At 38.5% G+C, this 22,573-nt stretch overlaps 1 long non-coding RNA gene across 6 annotated transcripts in view; it reads left to right on the top strand.

Moving 5' to 3' along the window:
- The window catches only part of LOC120476161 (uncharacterized), a 54,392-nt gene that overhangs the window by 19,511 nt on the left and 12,308 nt on the right, over window positions 1-22,573 (top strand). For 5 of the 6 annotated variants that reach the window (XR_016149272.1, XR_016149270.1, XR_016149273.1 and 2 more), the window contains 3 exons: window positions 1,557-1,650; window positions 2,065-2,397; window positions 8,029-8,170. This is a non-coding gene — a long non-coding RNA (uncharacterized LOC120476161). The remainder of the gene's footprint in view (window positions 1-1,556; window positions 1,651-2,064; window positions 2,398-8,028; window positions 8,171-22,573) is intronic. The other variant, XR_016149274.1, reaches the window with a different exon arrangement.

Raw genomic sequence — 22,573 nt, 5'->3', positions numbered from 1 at the left:
TCAGAAGCTCTAACTGCACATATGAGGATCAAATCACTGACACAAAAGTTCAGATGCTGTCCTATTGTTTATCAAAAGTTACATTGTTCCCTCCCAGCGCTACAAAAAAAGCTATGCTAATAGTTCTCCTTACAAACTGGGTCACCTTCATCCGTCAGTAAGCGTACCTCTCAGTCACCACTTATAAAGATCAGTACCTCTCCGTACTGAGTTTGTGGGGTGGGACTGTCAGCAACATCTGACAGATGCAGCGTTTCGTTGCGCAGCTGCGACACGTCGCGTGCTTCCCTCTGTGTGATCAAAGACACGTGATGAGTTCTGGTGTCAGGCCGCAGCGTCCCGTGGTCCCTACAGTGAGACTGGAGGAGCGCGGGGAGTTTTTGTGCCATCACCACCTGTCAGGCAGCAGCCCGGCTGATGCTTTGGATTGATTCGCTATACAATGTGTTTGGCACTATTGATGTTTTATTAAGCTTGTCGGGAATTTCTTGGAAGCCCTGTTTGAGCTTGGGTCGAGATGCTGAGGAATGTTGGCTCCCATTAGTGACTAAGACCATCGTGAGACTGTCACATCAGATCATCAGCTAAAACAGCTGAGACGTGTCCCACCTCACTGTAGGCAGCAGCAGCCATGGTGTCTGGATAGTCACTATGCCAACTACATCTTTTAAACTAGTGTAATACTGCACTTAACACCCACATGCAAATATAATAAAAAAGAAAGAAAATCTACACTATGTACAGTAAAAGTTTGGGGTCAGTAAGTTTTTTTTTTTTTTTTTACTTTTACTCTGCATTAATTAAATTAATACAGATTAAATTGTTCAAAAGTGACAGTATAGACATTTAAGCTTGCTATTTCAAATAAATGCTTTTCCCCACCTTTTTATTCATCAAAAAAAATCCTGACCAATTTGTTTTTATTTATTTGAGCACCGAATCAGAAATCCTTTTAATGTTTAAATGATTTCTGAAGGATCATGTGACACTGAGTAATAATGCTGAAAATTCAGCTTTCCTATTACAGGACTAAATTACATTTTAAAATATATTAAAATAGAAGAATTTTATCTAAATTGTATAGTAATATTTCAAAATATTTTTTGTTTAAAATAAATCCAGCCTTTATGAGCATAAGAGACTTCCAAAAACATAAACCATATACCAACTCTACCGACTTTATATCAGAAGAATTATTTTTGTAAAATATAAAATTTTGGGGACATTTTTAGTATATTTTTCATAATTTATTTGTTAGTTTCAATCCAAAAAGTATTACAAACATCCTCAATATATCATCAGTATGTTTGGAGATAAATTTGTAAGTTTGGTCTGACAAAACCTCTCTTTGTTCACATTGACCTCAGATGACCTCACCATTAGAAAGTGATATAAAAAATATTATGTTTTTACAATTCTGAAAATGCAAAATGCTTTATGTCACTCTAAGGATTCCTCAATATTATTTTAATTATCTTTGTCTTTATGTCCCCATTTGGAAAGCTATACAACAAGCATTCCGTATTGTGTGTGTGCGTGTGTGTTTTCTGCGACAGTCTTCTGCAGGCAAGCTGAGATGCCTTGGAGGAGGCACCGAGGACCCTTAGAGCAGAGGCAGATGAGAAGGAGGCCAAGCAGTCATGTTTAAAGGTAAAAGTAATCTGTCACCAGCTCTGTCAGCACTGACTTCACTTATAACAACATTAAATGGGGGGATCTGATCTCTGTCTGATCTCTTAACTGTATCTGTTGCTGATATATTTTTTCATTTCATTTTTTTAAATCCTAAGCTTTATATGTTTGCTTTGAGATATGCCAGCAAACTTGAAAAGCTGCAATATTTTTTTTTCTCACAGTGGTTATCAGGTGAATGTCTCGACATTCAGTAAATATGTTTACATTGCCACACGCATCCTGATGATATCAGTAAATTTTGCCTTTGCATTTTTACACAGTCTTACACCTTCTGCTGTCACATCACGAAGGTATATGATAGTGATTTCACCCCGTTGCTCATGTATAATTGGTTTAACTGATTGTGTTACATCTCACCCCATGTTACAGCACTCCCCCGGTTCTTGTGTGCATATGCAAAAGAGTTAATGAGCCGCAAGGTCACAGCGCTGCCATCTACGAGGCCATCCGTCATGTCGCCTTCACTGTTTTTCGCCTGCTCTGATTGGCTGGGAGGATTCATGAGGCTTGTATTGCATTACATCACTGTTAATGCACCAAGAGTTAATGAACTTGCTTGCTCTGTCACTCAGGCCATCCACAGTCACTCTTCTAATCAGCAACCACTTCTTAATCAGCTATGAGGTCGTCTGGAGGTGGACGAGTGAGTGCCCAATTCTGACACAGACATTGGTCATTGGAATGCCTTTTTCATCAATGCATGTACGTAAAACACTTCACTCATTCCTTCACTTTCAGGTAACCAGTTATTATATATGACTGTGGTGAGGTTTAGGCATCTCAGATAATACTGTAGAGATAGATAGATAGATAGATAGATAGATAGATAGATAGATAGATAGATAGATAGATAGATAGATAGATAGATAGATAGATAGATAGATAGATAGATAGATAGATAGATAGATAGATAGATAGATAGATAGATAGATAGATAGATAGATAGATAGATAGATGGATAACACTGAAGACTGGAGTATAGATGCTAAAAATTCAGCTTTGTCATCAAAGGAATAAATTATAGAAATATATTGATATAGGAAACTTTTGTAACAGATTTGTAACTACATTTTCATGTGGACTGTCCCTTTAAGTCAATAACGGAATCACAGGCTTTGCAACCCCATCTGTCCATCAAAAAAAAAAAAGAAAGTCACATTCATAAATAATGAACAGCCGTATAGCTCCGGAGGAAATAAAGGCCGATAAAATTTCAAACTAATACTTCCCAGCCTCCGTCGAGCATCATTAATCAACGACAGTTCCACTATTAGTTTCATTAAGAGAATAGAAGATTAAAAGGAGTGATGCGATGAGATAGAAACCCTGCCTCCAGCCGTGACCCACCTAAAGCCTGACCCCTCATTAGGACTCATGAACTGCCCCTGTGCATGCTTAATGACCCACCTGGGTTTGTGTTCATACCCCACTCGTTTGCCTCGCCTCTGATTGGCTTCAGATGCAGCGGCCGGCTGTCAGTCAGTTTAATGATGGAGTTTGACGGCAAGATGAATAGTTCCCTTGTCTATTTTAATAATTGCCAATATGGTATTCATATAAATCTGTCGATCCGATGCGGATAAAAGCGAATATAATAATCTAAATTGAGCCGATAAGGGCAGTTGAAGGAAACGCCTGCCTCTCTTTCAACATTTTCTTTTTCATTACTCGTGGTCCAAATACAGCTTGTATACGTGAGCCGAGATAAGTCACATTATTTGCGTGGGTGTCAGTCTTGGACTCATATATCACTATAATATCATTATGCAATTTTAAAATTCCATAAGAGCACTGGGAAAGGAGGTAGCGTGATGTGAGGTTGTTATCAGGTGTCTTGAAGTCTTGTCCTGTTGTCAGACTATATATTCAGTGGTTCATTCATTTTTGATATCTATGCAAATGAAAATTCCTATATTTGAGTACAGCCCTGAATTAGCTGCTAAAATTAGTCTCTAATCGGCACCTTTATTGGAGCAAATGCATTATGGATGAGACCTTCGGGGCGTTCAGATCTGACCGTAGATGTTGTGGTCATCTCTAAGGGGTCTCAGCTGGCTGTTTAAAACAAGTTCAGCTGGCATGCTTTGAAATTACACTTTGCTACACTGGATGGTTTTTTATTGAGAAATCTTGGAAAACAAAACAATTACGGCACAAATAATAGAATCATGCAAATACGATGTCACCTCAACATATGTAGAAGCAATGCAAACGCCTTGTTGAAAATTGTCCCCCATAAATATGTTTTACAAATTGCTGAATTCTGTAATTTAATAGTGTCTGATTAGAGTGACAGCATGTGTTAGGGAATCGTTCCGACACAGACGGTTGTGTATTGAAGCTCATGTCGACTCCCGCCTTCCCCTAACAGCTGCCTCCACCGGCGCACGCCTCCAACAAATTGTCAACAGTCAGCAAAACGCTGTTAAATCAAGCCACAATTATCTGCTCTTAATTAGCAAACGGAAAACGATTACAAGCGGGGATTACTCAAAGCACAACACCAGACGCTCAGACACCAGAAAGCATCAGCCGCCCCATCCAGTCAAGTTGTCAACAGATCACAGGCTAATTAGCGAAATTACAGGGTCCCTGATTGGGATTTGGAAATTAAGAGGCATGTGGTGAGGTTTAGTGGCTTCGGTCAGGATGAGCTATCATCCCGGATGAGAAGTGTCAAATATAGTGTTTTATATCTTGAATAAACATGGTTTGCGTACTGAATTTAAGCCTTTAATTTTAATGCCTTCTGATATTTTTGTGTTTTAAGTGTAGTGGCTTTTCCTTAAAGGGATAGTTCATCCAAAAATGAAAATTGCGTCATCATTTACTCGCCCTTAAGTTGTTTCAAACCTGTATTAATTTCTTTAAGACATTTTGAAGAACACCAGTAACCAAACATTTTGACTTCTCATTGACTTCCTTAGTATTTGTCTCCAATACATTTAAGATTATTTTAAAGTAATTGTTTATTTTATTAATATATTGAATATGTTAAATTGTACAAGTGCATAAAAAATGTAGCCTATGTCATCTTTATTTGCATAAAAAACTTTTTGGTTTCAGCAAAGCAGCAAGTACACATTCACTTGTATTGTATCATTTAACATATTCAATAGCTTTTTGTGACCTTTAAAAAAAACATCTACCTTGATAAATTTTCATTTGAGTAAAAAGTGCTAAACAACTATCATATACTGTACAGTATTTCAGTCTTGGCAAATATGTAGCAGACCACTATTAATATCTAATATGTATGTGATTACTCCCAAAAGATGCCCCATGTCTGTTTCTAGTTATTTTTTAGCTCCATGAATAATGTACTTTCCTGTTTTGTACAAAGAGAGACTTAAAAAACTATGTGACAAGATACCAGAGGGATCTTTCAGGCTCAACTTTGTTTATTAATGGCTGGCACACAAAGCCAGGAAGACGATGACTAACTAGTTGGCTCTCAAAATGCTTCGCTGTCCTAAAAAACAGCACAGACGTACAGCTGTAATGCATCAGAATTAATGCAAAATCCTTCTCGTTCCAGAATTCCAAAGACAGAAAGCAGAGAAGGTGCAATTAGTGCTTTATTAGCTGAAACTTCACATAGGTTAAAAATATATATCTGGCAGAAAGGTTGCTGATATTAAACATTTGGCTGGTGAAAGCTTGGAGCAGCATATAGTTCTGGGGCCTTATGTATAGCGTAGATTTCATCCTTAAAGTGTGCGTACGGACATAAGGCAGAATTTGCGTACGCACAAAAGTTTTCAGATTTATAAAACCGTTCGTACGCCAGAACCTGCGCAGAATTCATTTTATAAATCCCAGTCAGCGGGAGATTGTGCGCACGTGCGTCTCCTCCCCGAAATAACCATATATGGAGATTACAACGCCTAGTTTAAATATGCATATCCTCATCTGCATATCATTTGCATATGCTTATTCATCCACGTGATACCAAGTTTAACGGTACAAGACGTTAGGAAAATATGAAATGCGGATGTGCCGTCACATTATTACAAACATTTTTTTTAGTAGCCTATATCCTTGCCTTGTTTTTGAATGAATAAATCAAATAGTGTTAAATACATTTCAGAGAAAGTTTTTCTCAATCTTTTCCACTGGCCAAATAGTATTTTTTAATTGATTTATATTTTAATGGAAAGAGATAGACATGGTTGTGCATTATTTGCACGAAACAGTTTTCTCAGACAATCTCTAGTTAAAACATTAAAACTCAGCATGCCAGAAGAAAAGTGTTCAAAAGCAATGCATCCACAACAAATAGGTATATTTCTATTTATTGAAAATATATATATATATATATACTGTATATATTGTAACTTCAGTAATGATTGCATGTAGAGTTTAACTCCATTAATGAGAATGGCATATTTAATCTAAATGTTTATATCAGAAGTAAAACATAGTTTAAACCATTTTCTTATTTATTTAAACTGTTATTGTGAATATGGACTGTATTTATGATTTGGACTCATAATGAAGATTTACGGTTTTACTCCATCTGCCGTTAGATTATAGGCTATATTATATGTGCGTCAGTTAGTTTCACCAAACGGCCCAACGTGCGTGCTGGCGCGGACATTTAAGAAGGGATGGATGTTTGAAGTGATGATAGGTTTGTGAAATTATATTTGTATTATCTTTCTGTAGATGTATAATTTTCTTTAGATTCTCTGTCTAATAGTAAGCAAAAAGACATTTGACTCCAGCTCACCATCGGTGTCGCCAAAACACATACTCTTCTTAAAGAGTGCGTACGCACGGTCAAGAGCATCCTTACGGTGCGCACTTATTTACGGCAAGTTTATTTTTTATAAATCCCGATGTGCGCGTGGAAAAATGCATGCGTTTATACATGAGGCCCCTGGTCTTCTAATTTTGTCTGAAAATCAAGCACAATTTTTTTTTTTGTCATATTTTTGCCATCTTTTCTTTTAATTTATTTTCTTTTCCTTTTTTTTCAGACATGCAATTGGTTTGCAAGGAAATGGGTTCTCATTACTGTGGGAGATGGCGAGGCCTGTGTTATTACAATCTTTATTAAGAAAATCTCTAGTTGATCTTGTTGTTTCGTTCCATGGCCGTGCAAAACATGCTCTTTAATATCAATTGATTAGATGCGGTCTGATGAAAATGACCAGATACAATATATTGAAGAGGACTGTTATGAGTTGTCAAACAGAATCTTGTTCTTTAGAAAAAGACTCTTTATAATTGGCATGTTGCATCTTGGCTTTCTTCTTTTCCTCCTTCTCGTTCTTCATCACTAATAGGATGTAAAGTTTGTGTGGGGGGATATGGAATTCATTAGAGATGAATATGCAACTCAAGCATGATGGTCCTCTTCCTGTTCATTGCTCTTTACTAAGATAAGATGAAAGACTTGGGTTACTCAGTACAAGGAAATTAAGATTAGAAGTACTTTAATAGGCAATGTAGGCAGAGCTTTACGACGGCGTTCATGAAACACAAAAGTATTTAAAAAGTTGCATGCTAATGCGGCCCTCCTCGGTACATGATCGTTTGAGCATTAAATAGTCTGTTTGGAAGTCTGGAAGAGAAGGTTATGTTATGCTCAGTGTGCTGTAGATGATTAATTAGATGGCCCTCCTTTCAAAAGATTCAGAGACAACAGAAGAGATGTCATGTTTAAAACATTTTAATGGATAGTACATTTTTGGAGACTGTCAAGCCCCAACATGTTTCAGTGTTATTAGGCCTCTTGTGAAATGGCGCATTCTTAGGCGAGCATAATCATTATTATTGCTCATGCTAAAGGTTAGAGATTTAAATGAACCCATTTTTTTGTGGACTTAAATGCTATCTCAAATAATGTGGTTTGTTGAGACAATTTTATTGGTTACAAAGTGATCAAATTTTCACCTGGTGGACAACAAAACTAAAGAAGCCAATGGGAACTTATTGGGTTCATGTTAGCAAAACTTTGGTAAATTTTTTTTTGGCAAAAAAAGGTACATGGTTCATAAAGTATACATTTGTATGTAAAAGCTAGGCTCACACAGAAGTCACTTTCAAACTAAGCAATTTGAACCTGCTGAGAAATCTTCATGGGAAAATCTTTTGTCCTCAGGCAAACTTTTTGCATGTTTTTTGCTATTGGGGTGCCTAGCATTGCGGCAACAGATTTTACACAAGCAAACAGCCCTCACATTCTCTTGAAAGAATAATCTTGTTGCATTTTGATTAAAAGAAACAATTTTCCTCCTACCATGTCTACTTGTCCTAAACAGGGTCTTGTTATCAGAATAATGCTTTTTGTCTAAAAGCCTTAACAGAGCTGTGCTTCTTCCTCAGCGATTTGATGGCCCCGTTGTGTTCATTCTTCTCTCATGTACGGGAGTCAGCATGATAATCTGGTTGCCTGTAACTTCAGTCAAGTTGAAGAGGTTCCATCAAAGCTGAAATCCAATATGGAGGTCGTTAAGTTTGCAGACAGGTATGTTGGAAAAGCCTCGGAGCTCTTTATGATGATGGTGGTAACACTGTTGTGTAGGTTGCTCTGGTGCACATGTAACTAAACCCATTTCCCTTGCGAACAGTTGATCGCAAAGCTGAGCACTTTAGCAATGCCATTTCGCCCTTAATGCCAAACTGCAGTTCAGAAACCTTTAAAGGCAGTAGATGAAACAAATTTTTTCACAAAGAAACTCTCTCGGTCTTCCTGACAAAGCCCACACGACCCAGCGTGAGAGCTGTTCCTGTCTTAACTAGCGGGTGAAGTCACTTGGCCCGCCATGAGTCCACCCTGTTGTCTGATTTCAAATCCATGAAAGACATACACTTGAGAGAGAGAAAAAAAGAGTTAAAAGCTGTTTCATTTCCTCAGATAAATGGCAAAAGCCCTAAAAGAAAAAAAGGAAGGAATCTTATCAGGAGTAAGTAAAAGTGTGACATTTCCCTTTTAGGTTTCCTTTTTGATAGAGATAAAATGTTTATGTTCACCATACGATGCTGAGATTTTGAAAAAAAAGGAGAAAATATTTCACAATGCTGCAATAAAAACGTTAAATTATACTACGCCTTCTTATCTTAACGTAGATTTGACATTTATGCTTATGGATTGCTGATAAAGTCCATTCTAAAATATACTGGGTTGTTTCAACCCAAATTTGGGTCAAATATGGACAAACCCAAATGTTGGGTTAAAAATGTCATTCAAAAATTTACAGTTAAGTGAACGTTAAAGTTACATTTTAACCCAATATGTTGGGTTTGTCCATATTTGACCCAAATTTGGGTTGAAACAACCCAGCATTTTTTAGAGTGTAGAATAAATACTTTTTTTTTTTTTCAAACAATGTGTTTTTTTTTTTTTTTCATAATATTGCAATATTGGTTCATTTCAGTGATCTGAGAATGAGAAATCTGGCTTTTATGTAAACGTTCATAATTATACACTTAAACAAGTTACAAAAGCTGTCATCTTTGTACCTAAAACATGGATATTAGTCATAATACATAATAGCTATTATTGTTGTTTTAAATAAATGAATGAATCATTCAATTAATTAAAAAAAAATACATCAAGTAAAATGGAGCAAATACAGTAAATGAAGAAAGGAGCAAAATTGGATCCAAGTCCAGGAATAATGTCAATGCAAAAACTGATCTCAGAGCATTATGTATTTAATAAAAATAATACTAATAATACACAGTTTATAAGTTAAATATTAAGTTTCTTTTATTATTATTATTATTATTGTTGTTATTATTACTATATTTATGATTTATTTACTATAATTTAACAACTGAACTAATCTCAATAATAATAATAATAATAATAATAATGACAATTGATCAAATTAAATATTAAGCTGTTTATGTGTGTTTGACTTATTTATAATAATATTTATTATTACTTATAAATTATTATTATTTAAATAAATTAATGAATAAAACATTATACAAATTATACAAATAGAATGAAGCAAAAGATCTGAGCTCACTTTTTAGACCAGGAATAGTGTGAATGCAAAGAGAACTGGGTCTATCTATTGGGGGTCTGAGTTTGGTTATTCTTTTAATGAAACCCCCTCAATGGAAATTGATGTAAGGGATCTCCTGAATTTCCCCTTCTCCCCATAAGGGCTTTAAAATCACCCTGATTTTTGTCTGATCCTCTGTCTCAGCTTCAGTTGATCAGTTGTCTAATGAGGTTTGTGAGGTAGATCAGGTACAGTAGGACCCTGCATCTCTCACCACAGCAGCCCTGTCCTGAGTCCAGTGTCAGTGACTGATAACTGTGGACAGCTCTCAACTGAACAGGAGGTAATTACAGCAGAGAGAGAGAGAGAGAGAGAGAGAGAGGAAAAGTGGAAGTGGGAGTCTTGTGAAATATTCTCATTACAGGTCATCGCGGTAATTACCTGACACCTACAGATGGAGTTGCCTCTTAATCATAAGAATGAATCATTACTGATATTGATTTAAACTAAGATGTTTGAAGTAATGACCGCACTAAGTCGGGCCAAAAAAAAAAAAAGAAGAAGAAGAAAATTCGTAATTTTCAGCAACTTCCCTTAGCCGTCGATCCTGCTCTAAATAATAATGGAATGTCTTACTTCATTCAAGTGTAATGGCAGGAAAATGAGCATGGCAGCTGCGACTAAATTGCCCCTGTCTAATCTGCATAGATTGCAGGGCAAGAATAAAGTCAGACAGGATTTGATTTCTAATTTCTGCACTCTCTATGCATAACAGCCCATAATTCACATCCTTTTATGAATGAAATGAGCTAGATTGAATGCAGTTACGGCCAAAAATATCATGCTGTTGACTGACTATGATCCATCAGTGTTTTTTCCCCCCTGTTTATACTTCAGCGATTAGGCCTAGAATTAAATTAATAGTGTATTTGCTATGACAGCACTGGCATGGGGAGCTTCCTGAGAACCAAAGTTCACACAAATCTATATCTTGTTAACTTGTCATTTTTAATTGAACACAGCCTGTCAAAAAATCTCTATTAATTGAATGTCACCTTGATTTTTTTTTTTTTTCTACTCAACGAAGAATTAGAATTAGCTAGTTTTTTTATTTTATTTTATTTTGCGAGTGGATGGTCTCATACATGTCAGACATTCCCTGTGGTACACCAAGCCAATCTTGTCGTTTTTTCATTGCTTATTTCCACCTTGATGTGGAAAATGATGCCTAACAAGGTTAGTTAATCAGGGGAAAGACCTCTGCCTCTTAATAGACCTGGGTTAATGTTTGAGAATGTCATTAGCTGTTGTATAATTATGTGAAAATGGAAACCCTTGAATGCACAGTTAATTAGATATTCCTTAAGATGGGTCATCAAGTTAATTAATTAACATTCCTTGTGGGAGAAACTGTTGTGTATAATGAGTTTTTTAGCATGTAATAAGAAAAGTATGTGCTGTTCAGACCATGTCCAGACTGAGAGGAATTAGGCAGATGAGACCTGTGTATGATTATACTTTACAAATCTACCGCTGGCCACTCTATTGATTACTCTTAAATAGGATTGTAATCACAACATCCCCAGGATATTTGATTGGATAGATAACCTCTGGAGTGCCGATGAAGTTTGTGATGAGAGGACATAATTTGATAGGCATAATCACAATATGAGATTAATGCACCTGCAGATTATTGTCTCAGATCTTTGATTGGAAGAGAAACAATCTCTATTGCTCCTCTGTTGTCCTGTATTTATAGCGAATTTATGGCTAGTTTTTTGCCTTCAAATAGTCTGGGACATCCCCATGCTCTCTGCCAGTGTTTGGGGTAACATTACAAATAACGCAAGTTACGTAATCAGATTATTTTTTCAACGTTTCACAAGTAAAGGATTACTTTTAAGGGATTACTTTTAAATTTACAAAATATTTTCAGTTACTTTTTCAAAATAGTAATGCAAGTTACTTTGTTCCCTTTTGTTCGGAAACTCCTACGTCTCGTCGGAGGAGTTTCCAATGAATTAGGATCACGCTCGAGAGACCAATTGCTTTCACAGACTGATCTCATGAAGTAGTGTGTGTATGACACGCCAATTCGTATTTCCATTTTTGGCATGCTATCAACATGCATAATCGCTTTTCAGCGTGTTTATGAACGCCGTTGACTTAACGTTATTACTGTATATATAAATATATGACTTACTGTACCTCAACCCCATCCCTAAACTTAACCGTCACTGGGGTTAATGGCATTTATGACTGTTCCCTTACCATCCTAGGAAAAAAATCACGCGGAATCACTCGGACGTTAATGACGTAGACATCCACGCATATACGTGGATGCACGCGGATAGCTCAAAATGCGTAGCAATAACACGCCACTTGACTCGAAAGTGGCGTGTATGTTTACGCAAAAATCATGTCATGTTGGCTTTCGAGTGAATTAAAATGAGCCAATGAATATTGACATGCAGGTCTTGCATTTTGCGCCTCACCTGCCAGTGCGGGTATAAAGTAGAAGCGCATTCACATATGCTTTTAGCTTCAGAGCCGACCGGTTGTGTCCTCTGAGTGGATAAGTTTCAAGATTAGTCATTTATCTTCATGCTCAATGAGTCTGCTGTTTTCTCCGAGACCTCTCTTTGTTGGTGTGATGGTGCTTCAGCGATCTTCGCGATCTCGCGGATACCAGCTGCTTCTTCACGCGATCTGCCTTTTTTCAAAGAGCTGTTTTCACAGCTGGTATTCGGATGAGTGCGCACAGTGGGCTTACAGTTTCCCTGCTGTGTTGCCGCGTTTATCCCTGTGTGCTTCATCTTCATTTTATCCATAAAGAGCGGTGGGTTACGACCAATCCTAGACCTGCGAGTTCTGGAATCGGTCCCTACACAGAAGCACATCTTTGAGTGCATCCGTCCTCAGGATTGGTTTGCAGTGATCGACCTGAAGGACGCATACTTTCATGTCTCGATTCTTCCTCGACACAGACCATTGCTTCGGTTTGCGTTCGTATCAGTACAAGGTCCTACCCTTCGGCTTGGCCCTGTCGCCCCGCATCTTCACAAATGTCCCGAGATGGCTGTGGCAGAGCGGCATGTTCCTGGTCAACATTACCCTGTACTGTCGCCAAACCTTCAGTCCTTGGTCGGTCCCTGCCTTTCTACGGGCCGGAGTGCCCTTAGTCCAGGTGTCCGGGCATGCTATGGTTTTCATGGATGCCTCTGCCAACGAATGGGGGGCAACGTACAATGGGCATGCAGTCTCAGGTCTGTGGATGGGGCCTCAACTGGATTGGCACATCAATTGCCGAGAGTTGCAAGCAGTACGCTTAGCCTTGTGCCGCCTCAAGGGGCTACTTCTGTGTGCGGCCAGCACTGCGACCGTGGCATACATCAACCATCGACGGGGTCTACGCTCCCTTCTTATGTCGCAACTCGCCCGCCATCTCCTCCTATGGAGTCAGAAGCATCTGAGGTCGCTTCGGGCCATTCACATCCCTGGTGTGCTCAACCGTGCAGCAGATGAGCTCTCACGGCAGCCACCCCTTTCCGGGAGAATAGCTTTTTTTTTTTTTTTAAATGACTGATCGTTTCACTTGATAAGACCCTTATACATCGCCTGGAATTGTTTAATCGTTTAATAAATATCTTAGATGACATGGGGGTGAGTAAATTATCAGCAAAAGTTTTTTTTTTTTAAAGTGAACTACTCCTTTAATTAATTCAAGAATTTAGAGTCTGAATCGTGAGTTGACTGTCACTGCTTTGTATTGTTGTCACATCTTCGTCTTATAACTTGTTCTATTAGGATGGTTTATTGCCACTCAGAAGGCCTTATCAAAGGCTTGTCAGTGTTTTCTATGAAGTGATTGTCTAATCACGTTTGGAGGCTATTATTAGTTTTGGTTCACGCTGAAAATCGGCTGTAAATTAACAGCTCTAATCTCTTAAATTGGTCATTTTCATGTGAAAATTGCACATTATATCATGTCTATGCATTCATACCAAACAAAACACGACCAAGAAAACAGATTATATATCCCATTTGCATTTCCAAAGCCTTATGCGTGAAACCAGCCGTGAGAAATGTGCCCGTGGAGTAATGGTTGGCGATTAATGGCTCCTAAATGCCATGCATGTTTACTCCAACATGTTTGGAACCGTTGGCGTTACCCTCTCCAAACACTCTGTCTAGCTATGAATGTCAAGTTCTGTCGGAGGTTGATCAACAAATCGATGAAGCAAAGCAACAGTGTTGCAATTTTCATTATGTGCCCCGTGCAATTTTGTGGAACACGATCAACACGTGCCCCAAATATTCACAGGCGAGCCGCTGTGCTCCAGGCAAGCAGAGGCTTGTATAAATATTGCCTTGTTCCCTTTAGTGGATTCTGACATGCATAAACACACACTGTGTGCTTAATTAGACCAAATGTGATATAATTCCATAAACATTGGAGGTAATGAGGAGCCGTTGCTTATCCATGCAGCTGTGAGTAACCAGAAGAACAAGAAGCTGGAAATGCAGAGAAGTCTACAAAAGAGCTGAAATGGCAGCTGTTAGCAGGCAGTGCACAACTCTCTATCTCACCCTTCTCTCTCCTTTCCCATGAGCCTTCACACCCACCCCAGTTACACTCGGCTCTGACCTGCCCACACGTATAAGAGGAGAGAGAAATGTTGCGCCATCTGAACGCTGCCTCCTGGAACCAGAAATGAGCTGTTGACACACCTGTGAGAAAGCTCTCAGACATGCAGAGTGTGATGCGAACTGTCCATGAAGTGACCCGAAGGATTCAGAACCCGATTCAAGCACTGTTCCTTTAAGAGCACCCTTTTGGCATGGAGAAAATGATTCCATATTGCTGTTCGAAAGAAGAAAGAACAAAAAAGTGATGTTGAGACAATGTAGACAATGAAACAATGGAAAAGTAGTTGTTCTTAACCTTACAATAATTTGAAGGCCTCAACTTTTCCAGTTGTTTGTGATTTACTTGATAAGGATTTAAAAAATCTGTTATACTGACTACTTCTACCTGATAAAACTGTTTTAGAAAAAAAGTATATACATACCTGTAGAGTTACAGGATTTTATAAATTGACATGACTTTTCCAGGTCTAGAATTCAAACTTTTTCACCACTTTTATTAGGCTACTTTATAATATTTTAGTATTTGTTAAAGGTCCTGTATGTGTGGATGCTTTTGTGCACTGCACTGGGGTATGAGGCCATTTTACTGAGAAAATGAGCTCTCATCTGTGCCTAGTGATTCGACTCATAAATAAGCAAAGGGATGATTCACCCTTTGCCTGCACTGTGCATGTTAATAATACATTGGTATTTCAGGTCAGTTTGTTTTGACCGTGGCTGGCCAATTTCTTTTCTTTTGCTTAGAACAGCCTTTCCTGTTTAATGAAGATGAGAGCGGTTGATTAGCATAGATATGATCATTTACAATTATGCCATGTGCTGTGTGTGAAGACCATTTAGTCTGCAGTGTTGTTTGGAAAGACTGTATTTTGTCTTTGTTCACACAAAATGCTGTTATATTTTTAATGGGTTGCCTTTGGCATCTTGTGAAACTTCTTTATCTCAAAACATGAGATGATAAAACAAATTTTTATGTTTTCTTCAGGTGCTTGCCTCAGGTGCAAAACTCTCTGCTGTAATGCTAGGGTATTGCCATGCAGATAGGGTTGCCAGGGTGTTGCTATACGGTTGCTAATGTGTTCTGAGTTGCTTTTAGCATATTTCCAACCAGTTTCTTGGATGATCTAGGTGGTTGTTGTTGGGTTTTTTTTTTTTTTGGGTGGTTGATATTCGGTTGTTCTGCATGTTTTTTTTTTGTTGTTGTTGTTTTTTTTTTTTCATATTGCCCAGTATGCAATCTATGTATCATCTTATGTTTTCTGGGTGTCTGCTTACTGCCCAAGTTAAAAGCTTAAAAGCACTTACTGCCCACCACCAAGTAAAATTTGCATCATTCACGTCTCCCAAACCAATGCATTCTATTTAAGACATACTCCACGCACTCGCGATAATTCTCATAGGAAGGACAAATGGATTATCAACGGCTGTAGACAGCTTCTAGTTTTTGCAGTGCAATGCATCGCATCGCATCAATGGTCGCATCCGGTGTAGACAGGATTTAAGGCTTTTTTGCCTTCCAAACTAAATACATATAAACAAGTTTCATGATTTGAGATAGGCTATCATTCATGTTCATTGAACAAACTGACTTGCATAAATTGAACGTTAAAATATCCGCTGTGGTGAAAAATCAAGCTTTACACAGATTTCAAAAGTGTTACCCTTGACTGTGAAGATCTAAACGTATTTAGATATACAGGAAATCGCAATGGAAGTGATTTCGATATATATCAAAAGACAACATTGATTTTTTTCCGCAACCGATCGAGAGATCACTTCCGGCACTTGCGCAGACCGAAACGCACTCGCCATCAGATCACTTGGACGTGGTTGTGGTTACAAGAGGTAAAAACGATATAAAAAATTATATTAAAAAACGATTGCTGTATTTACAGCAGGCATAAAAATCAAACATTGTGATTTAAAAAAAAAGATGATTGCTCTTCTGATCATTAAATGAACTGCTAGACTCCACAATCTCTCTTTTTTTCTTTCACTGTCACTCACTCACATGTGTATAGACACCCTTAAGTATAAATATGTCTTGAATGATAATGAATGTCATGGAATAAATAATAGGCAAAAAAATAAAAAGGATCTGTTGGCTAAACAAATAGACTTTTAAGCCTGCTCTTTGAAATGGCCCTTCTGTGAAGAAAAGTAGCCGTTTCACTGTGTTAATGAGGGACTGTTTGGAGATGCAGGACTCTTAGTGTGGCATTCCCTCTCATCCGCAAGAGGCGAAGCAACATTAACCAACTGATTTTTTTTTTTTTTTTTAACCCAAGGATTATACATTTTAATGAGGGAAGACATGGCTTGTTAGTGGTATTAGTCATTTGCAATGTCACAGTTAAAAATACTCCTTTTTAATGCATGCACACAGATCTCAGCCTCACATCCATGGCATAGTCATTAAAAATAAAACCACAGGCTTTTAAGATTCCAAACCAAAGCCAAAAGTACCGGGAAGAAAGAGTCTCTTGGAAACAATGGTGTGGAATCATCCTTGTTGTTGTTTAAAACCCGATGAGGGCTTCTAAGGTTAAGCTGGCTTTTGATGTGTTTTTAACTCACTTTAGGCTAGCAGGGGGATTAATTTTGCCCCCGTCCCGTTTCCAAAAACCGCTCTTGAACATAAGTTCTCATTTTCAACATGGCGAGCGCTTTTTATTAAAAGAAAAAAAATGAAACCAGTATCGTCTCCTCCCTGAGTTCCTGCTATAATTTGAGTTAATGAAGATGTGGTCGTAGTGCGTGTGGTCCTCTGGAAAATGATGGTACCGTGGAAATATTGCCATGCAGTACTTTCGTCCCTCCCAAAATTAGCTTTTTTTTTCTACGCAAACTGTGGGAGCCCTCTCCAGCCAGGGATGTTGACAATTACCCATGAGATTATGGTGCATTATTTTATTTCACCATTGGAAATGAAAATAACTCGAGGGCCTTCATGCCATACGCACACGCAAATGCATTACACATGTGTTCATTTTCTCACCTTGAACTCGGTTGTTTCATATGACGTTAAGATGAGGCACATGGGTGATGGGCACACCAGCTTGGCCTTAAATTTCTGCTTTGTTTTAGCAAAGATACCATATAGTCTCTTACCAATTTAGGAGAATCATCGAACCAGCTGTAAGCAAGTGCGAGAGATATTTCAACAGCCGTGGGATTCTGAATCCATCATGACAGACCATAGCTGCGTTGCATTCAAGAACATCCTGTACACTTTTGCCCTTTTTGTCATTTCATCTCTTTGTCTGTCTAATAGACTGGCTGTTTTTTAAATACTGTGATGTATATACACATATATTTACTTTATTTCATTGCTATCTAGATGCTAGTGCACTCCTGAATGATGTGCAAATTCATTTTTAGCAGATATATGCATTAAAAATGTACTGTCATTCTGACAAACAGGACAGGTTTTTGTTCAATCAAATGCTCTATAGAATCTGAATGTCTTCCTAATGATCCTTCTAATACCACCGGCTATGATTAGAAGTAGCAAATCAAGCCCAAACTTCCTGTTTCAACTGATTAAAAAAAAGTTGACACAGGACAGATAATGTTCGTAAAGAGTAGTTTTAAATATTATAGTCGCTAGTGGGAATACGACTCTGAAGGAAATAACAGAGGTAAAAACAAACTTGTCTGTTGAAGGAACATTTCAGGTACTGGCGAGCCAAACCTGAGCAGCACTCGATAAATTGGCTTTTTAAGATTGAAAGGAGAAAAGGCAGACAGATGCGGGGCATATGCACCTGATTGGACTGTAAATGAGGTTGGAGAGATGTCTGTCTGGGCCACGCTGAGCTAAGATTGGGCCACTCTATGCTGATTACCAACTGCATCTTTATGGTATCTGAATGTGATCTTGTATGCAGGGTCATGGTCTGCGCTCATTTCCAGACAAAGAATCATGCATGGAGAAGCCTAACTAGTTCTGATTAGGGAAGAGAGGCAGGGGAGAAATGTAAAACCACTCCATGACCCTGCCTAGGTCACAGCTGCCCTCTGGGGGCAGGGGATTGGTGGGCTTTTTTCACCTTCTCTTACACAGTTGAACCTGAACACTCAGCATGATCACGTGTCAAGATCAAGCCCATTTAAACGACGTCCGACAATCAGCATTTGCGATCGGGGCAGAAACGAACTCCGCCGTTGGTTGCGGCCCATTGAGAGCATGTTAACCCCTGAGTTCCCCAGGCTCCTACAAGATCCCCCTCGACTCTGTTAGCCGGAGTGGGACGCGAAGGGTTAATCCTGAAAGAGAGGTGACCTTTATCCTTCCGAGCTCAGTCCCCTCTTTTTTTTTATCAAGCCTCTCCAAAGGGACTCATCATACGTGAGGCTCTACGAAGGGAGAGAGTAGAGCATTGTCCTTATCACCTCCTCCCAGAAAGTGGGGAGTAATAGGACTTTGTAAGGAGAAATGAAGCCAGGCCCGATGGTAGCTGATTAAAAATTGACTCTGCCACATCAAAGAGAAGTTGAAGGTGAAAATGATGATCACTTCCCTCTCTCAGGGACCCACCACCATTTCTTTTATTCAACCTTGAAAGATTCCCCCTGAATGAGGGAAATCTCCCCCGAGCCCACTCATTGGAGATGGAACCTGACGAATGAAGATCAGTGAGCACTTCATTCTCCATATTAGAAAAATCATATAATTCAATTTTTTAGCTAATGACATCTTAGGACAGGGGTGTTTTGTTATCAGTGTGGAGAAATTAATCTAGCCTTGAGTTCATGTGCTGACTGTAGTCTAATTGCTTTGCTTAAAGGAGGAGAAATGTGAGGATATATTCATGCATATGTGGTGGGGATGTGCAATAGTACAGATATTAAAAACTGAATGCTATGCCGTGCAGCTCCTATCTATTTGACAAAGACCAAACTCTCCAAAAATGTTGGGCAAGATTGTGATGTATAGAAACAAAATCCTGGCATCCAGCCATCTCCTCCCTTCCTCTTTCATCCTCATCCTTTTCACCATAAAATGTATTTTAGGTAGACAGATCAATACAATACAAAGAACATCAAAAATGTTGGATGTTGGTAAACAACAATGTCTTTTCTGGTAACCAAATGCTTTTTAATTTTCACTATTATTTCAATGCAAATGAACAACCGCGCGCCGTTTTGTCGCGTAGAGACGGGCATGTTCAAGTCAGCCAGATATGCACAGACTCCGCACAATCCGCTGTACTTAATATATCATGATGACTCATAAGTTGAGTGATTCATCAGCGTTACTCGCCACAGTTGATTTTTACCCGCATTCCACAGACATTTGATGAACAGAAATGGAATGTACATGGACAGAGCGGGGATCGATATCAAAAGTAGCAGTCAGGATCTTGTGTGTCCACCAACGGCTTTAAGAACTACAGTGGATATTATCTTTATGGACTTCACCACATTTGCCAGTTCTTGCTTTGAGATGTTACACCACTCTTCCACCAAGGCACTTGCAAGTTCTCGCACATGTCTGGTGGGACATGTGGTCATATATGGTTTGGCACTGCAAGGACGATCAGCTGTCCTTCCTGTCATTCTGTAGCACTGTATCTTGGAGTGTGTAAAGGAGGCCAGCTAGTAGTTGCTGTGCAAGTAAATCTCACTCCTCTGATTTCAATATTACTTTTTATTGTATTATTTTACTGTAATTATGGTGAGGATAAGAGACTACTTTCAAAAACGAGAGCGGACGAGATCAGAAAAAAGCTGGAACTGAGTCTTTGACTCAGATAATATGCGAGTATTTAAGCATGTCACAAGCTCCATTTGAGATATGGAACAGCACAGATCCACTTTATAATGCCTCCGTTCAGCCTTTGCTGTATAGTGAGTGTTACATGTGAAGCCACTGTGTTCCATTGTTTTTGTGAAACCAGAGGCAACATTAGCATATATAGTAAAATAAATCAACGGCAATCTAATCTTTTCCAGTGAATGACAAAATGAAGGTGTCACATGAGGTCAGAAGCTCCCAATGGCAAGCTGATGTGTGGCGTCAGAATTTGACAACAGTGAGAGAGCTTGTACGCTTATATGATGAATCAAGCTGATCCGTAATGGAGGATGACATATCTAAGCAAAATGCTAAAATACCATCTGACAGGCTCACAATAACAGCAGCATCACTCAGCAACACTGAATCTGGAATGTATTTAAAACAGGACAAGCTTAATGTATGGCCAATTGGACCTCGGTAATATTTTTTAACCAAGATAACTAAAAATGGCTGTTTATAGTACCGCTAAGAAGCATGTACTGTGATACATTCAAAAAATGTATCTTAAAGATTGCTGCAAGTCACAGTTTGTGATTTATATTTAAATGCTGTTGGTAAAATGTTTGAATGTGAAATATTATTACAATTTAAATTTTGATTTGTTCCAAATCCGTATTTGAGCATCACTACTCTAGTCTTCAGTCACATGATCCAAAATCATTCTGATATACTGATATACAGTAATAAAAACAGTAGTGCTTTCAAATATTTTTGTGGAAAATTATTATTTTTTTAAATCAGTTTTAAAAAACTGTATTTATTTTGATTCTAACATTCTAAGTATCTTCACTGTCACTTTATATCCTTTTATTGAATCATTGCTGAATAAAATTAGCACAAAAAGAAAGAATTTTAAATGGTAAACAAACTTTTAAATGGTAGTGTATGTTATTTTAGGAGGTCTTAGAGATGATCAGAGACAATTATTATTATTTTTTCTCCCTGGACAATTCTGACGATTTTTAATATTTTTGTTGACATATTTTAACTTCGAGAAAATGGTTAAACTTAAATTAAGCTAATTTTGTAGTCTAGTCAGCTCCATAAACATAAACTCTCTGTCTGTTTCTCTCTCACACATTCTCTACTACGTCTATTATGAAAATCAGCACAAGCTGATGAAACTCTGGCCAAATTAGGGCAGTAGAATCACCAAAGTTGTGCTGTCAAAGTGTCATGTATTTACAAATGTAATTACAAGCCCTGGCATCCCCTCTCCATTAAATGACAAGCAACGCAATCCAGAATGACAGTGTGCAGAATTAAAATCAAACATGTATCTTTGAAAGTTTGCACCAATAAAGGCATCTCCTGCTCTGGCAATAAAAATTTCACACCTATTAACGCAATATCTGTGCGTGCTCTCCCGCTCTATCGTTGTAATGTGGCTGGGGACATTCAAATGGATTTATCAGACAAGAGAGAGACAGTTAAAGAGAGAGTTCTCTAGGGAAGTCGAACCACAGCCCTGCGAGTTTGCCAGTAACAGTGGCCCTGTCATGGGTTTGTGAATTTCACAGTTTAGTGCTAATAGGCAGATTATGAAAAGAAACTAACCATGTCCACAAATCCCTTTACTTTTCTCCGCTCTGTACTGCCAGTTTAAGAAAAAACTGTATATTAATTCATGTTTTTCGTCAAAGTCCTATAACCTATCCGTGATCTCTGTACATTTGCATTATTTATGCATGGCCCTGATAATGCATGCGTTACAGCAAGTAAATGTATTTCGGCATTAAATGAATTCACCGTTTGATTGCACTGCTGTTTTAAACCATATCTGGGATAATCTTGCTCTCCCTTGCTTCCTGGGCGAGAAAACCGTCCGATAACCATCTCATCTCCCCGATCTCTCTATCAGATGCTCACAGGAGATGATAGCCAACACTCGGGCTCTCTGCGCTCAGTCAAACTGAATATCAAACAGATTTTCCCTAGTGTGCGCACAGAAGTTCCCACCTTTTAGAATGACTAAGTTCATCTATGTAGACTATTAGAGTGGTCTGCAGTCAAATTGACTGTGACCCCCCCCCCGTCCCCCTCCCCCCCCCCTCGGTACATGTCTTCCCGTTGTAGTAGCGACTAGAGCATTCAGGTGAAAAAAATAAATGAGTTCATTTAGACAGCTCCATCAAAAACAAGACCGAGCAAGAGAGATGACGGGGCCTAACTGAGAACTCCATCTGGAGCGGACAGAAGTTATCTGAGGGCCAATCAGGTCCCTCATCCATTTCCATTTCATCAAGCCAACATACTTTTCCCTCCATTTCCAGCGTGTTGTTTGGTAATGTATGCTTCCTGCATGTTTAAGGTTCATGATAGCAGCAGTATAGGCATCTCCATATGAAAGTAGGCGGGTATAGGGCGCGAAGATGAGCGAATGAGAAGAATTTAGTGGACCCTGCAGAAGCCCTCGGTGCTTTTTTATGCCACATATCAAAAAGGGCATTAGATTCTGGCA

This window comes from Pimephales promelas, chromosome 22 (genome assembly GCF_988280905.1).
Source record: "Pimephales promelas chromosome 22, fPimPro1.hap1.1, whole genome shotgun sequence".
NCBI lineage: Eukaryota > Metazoa > Chordata > Actinopteri > Cypriniformes > Leuciscidae > Pimephales > Pimephales promelas.
Note: the sequence above shows the minus strand (reverse complement) of the source record. Positions and strands in the feature narration are given on the sequence as shown.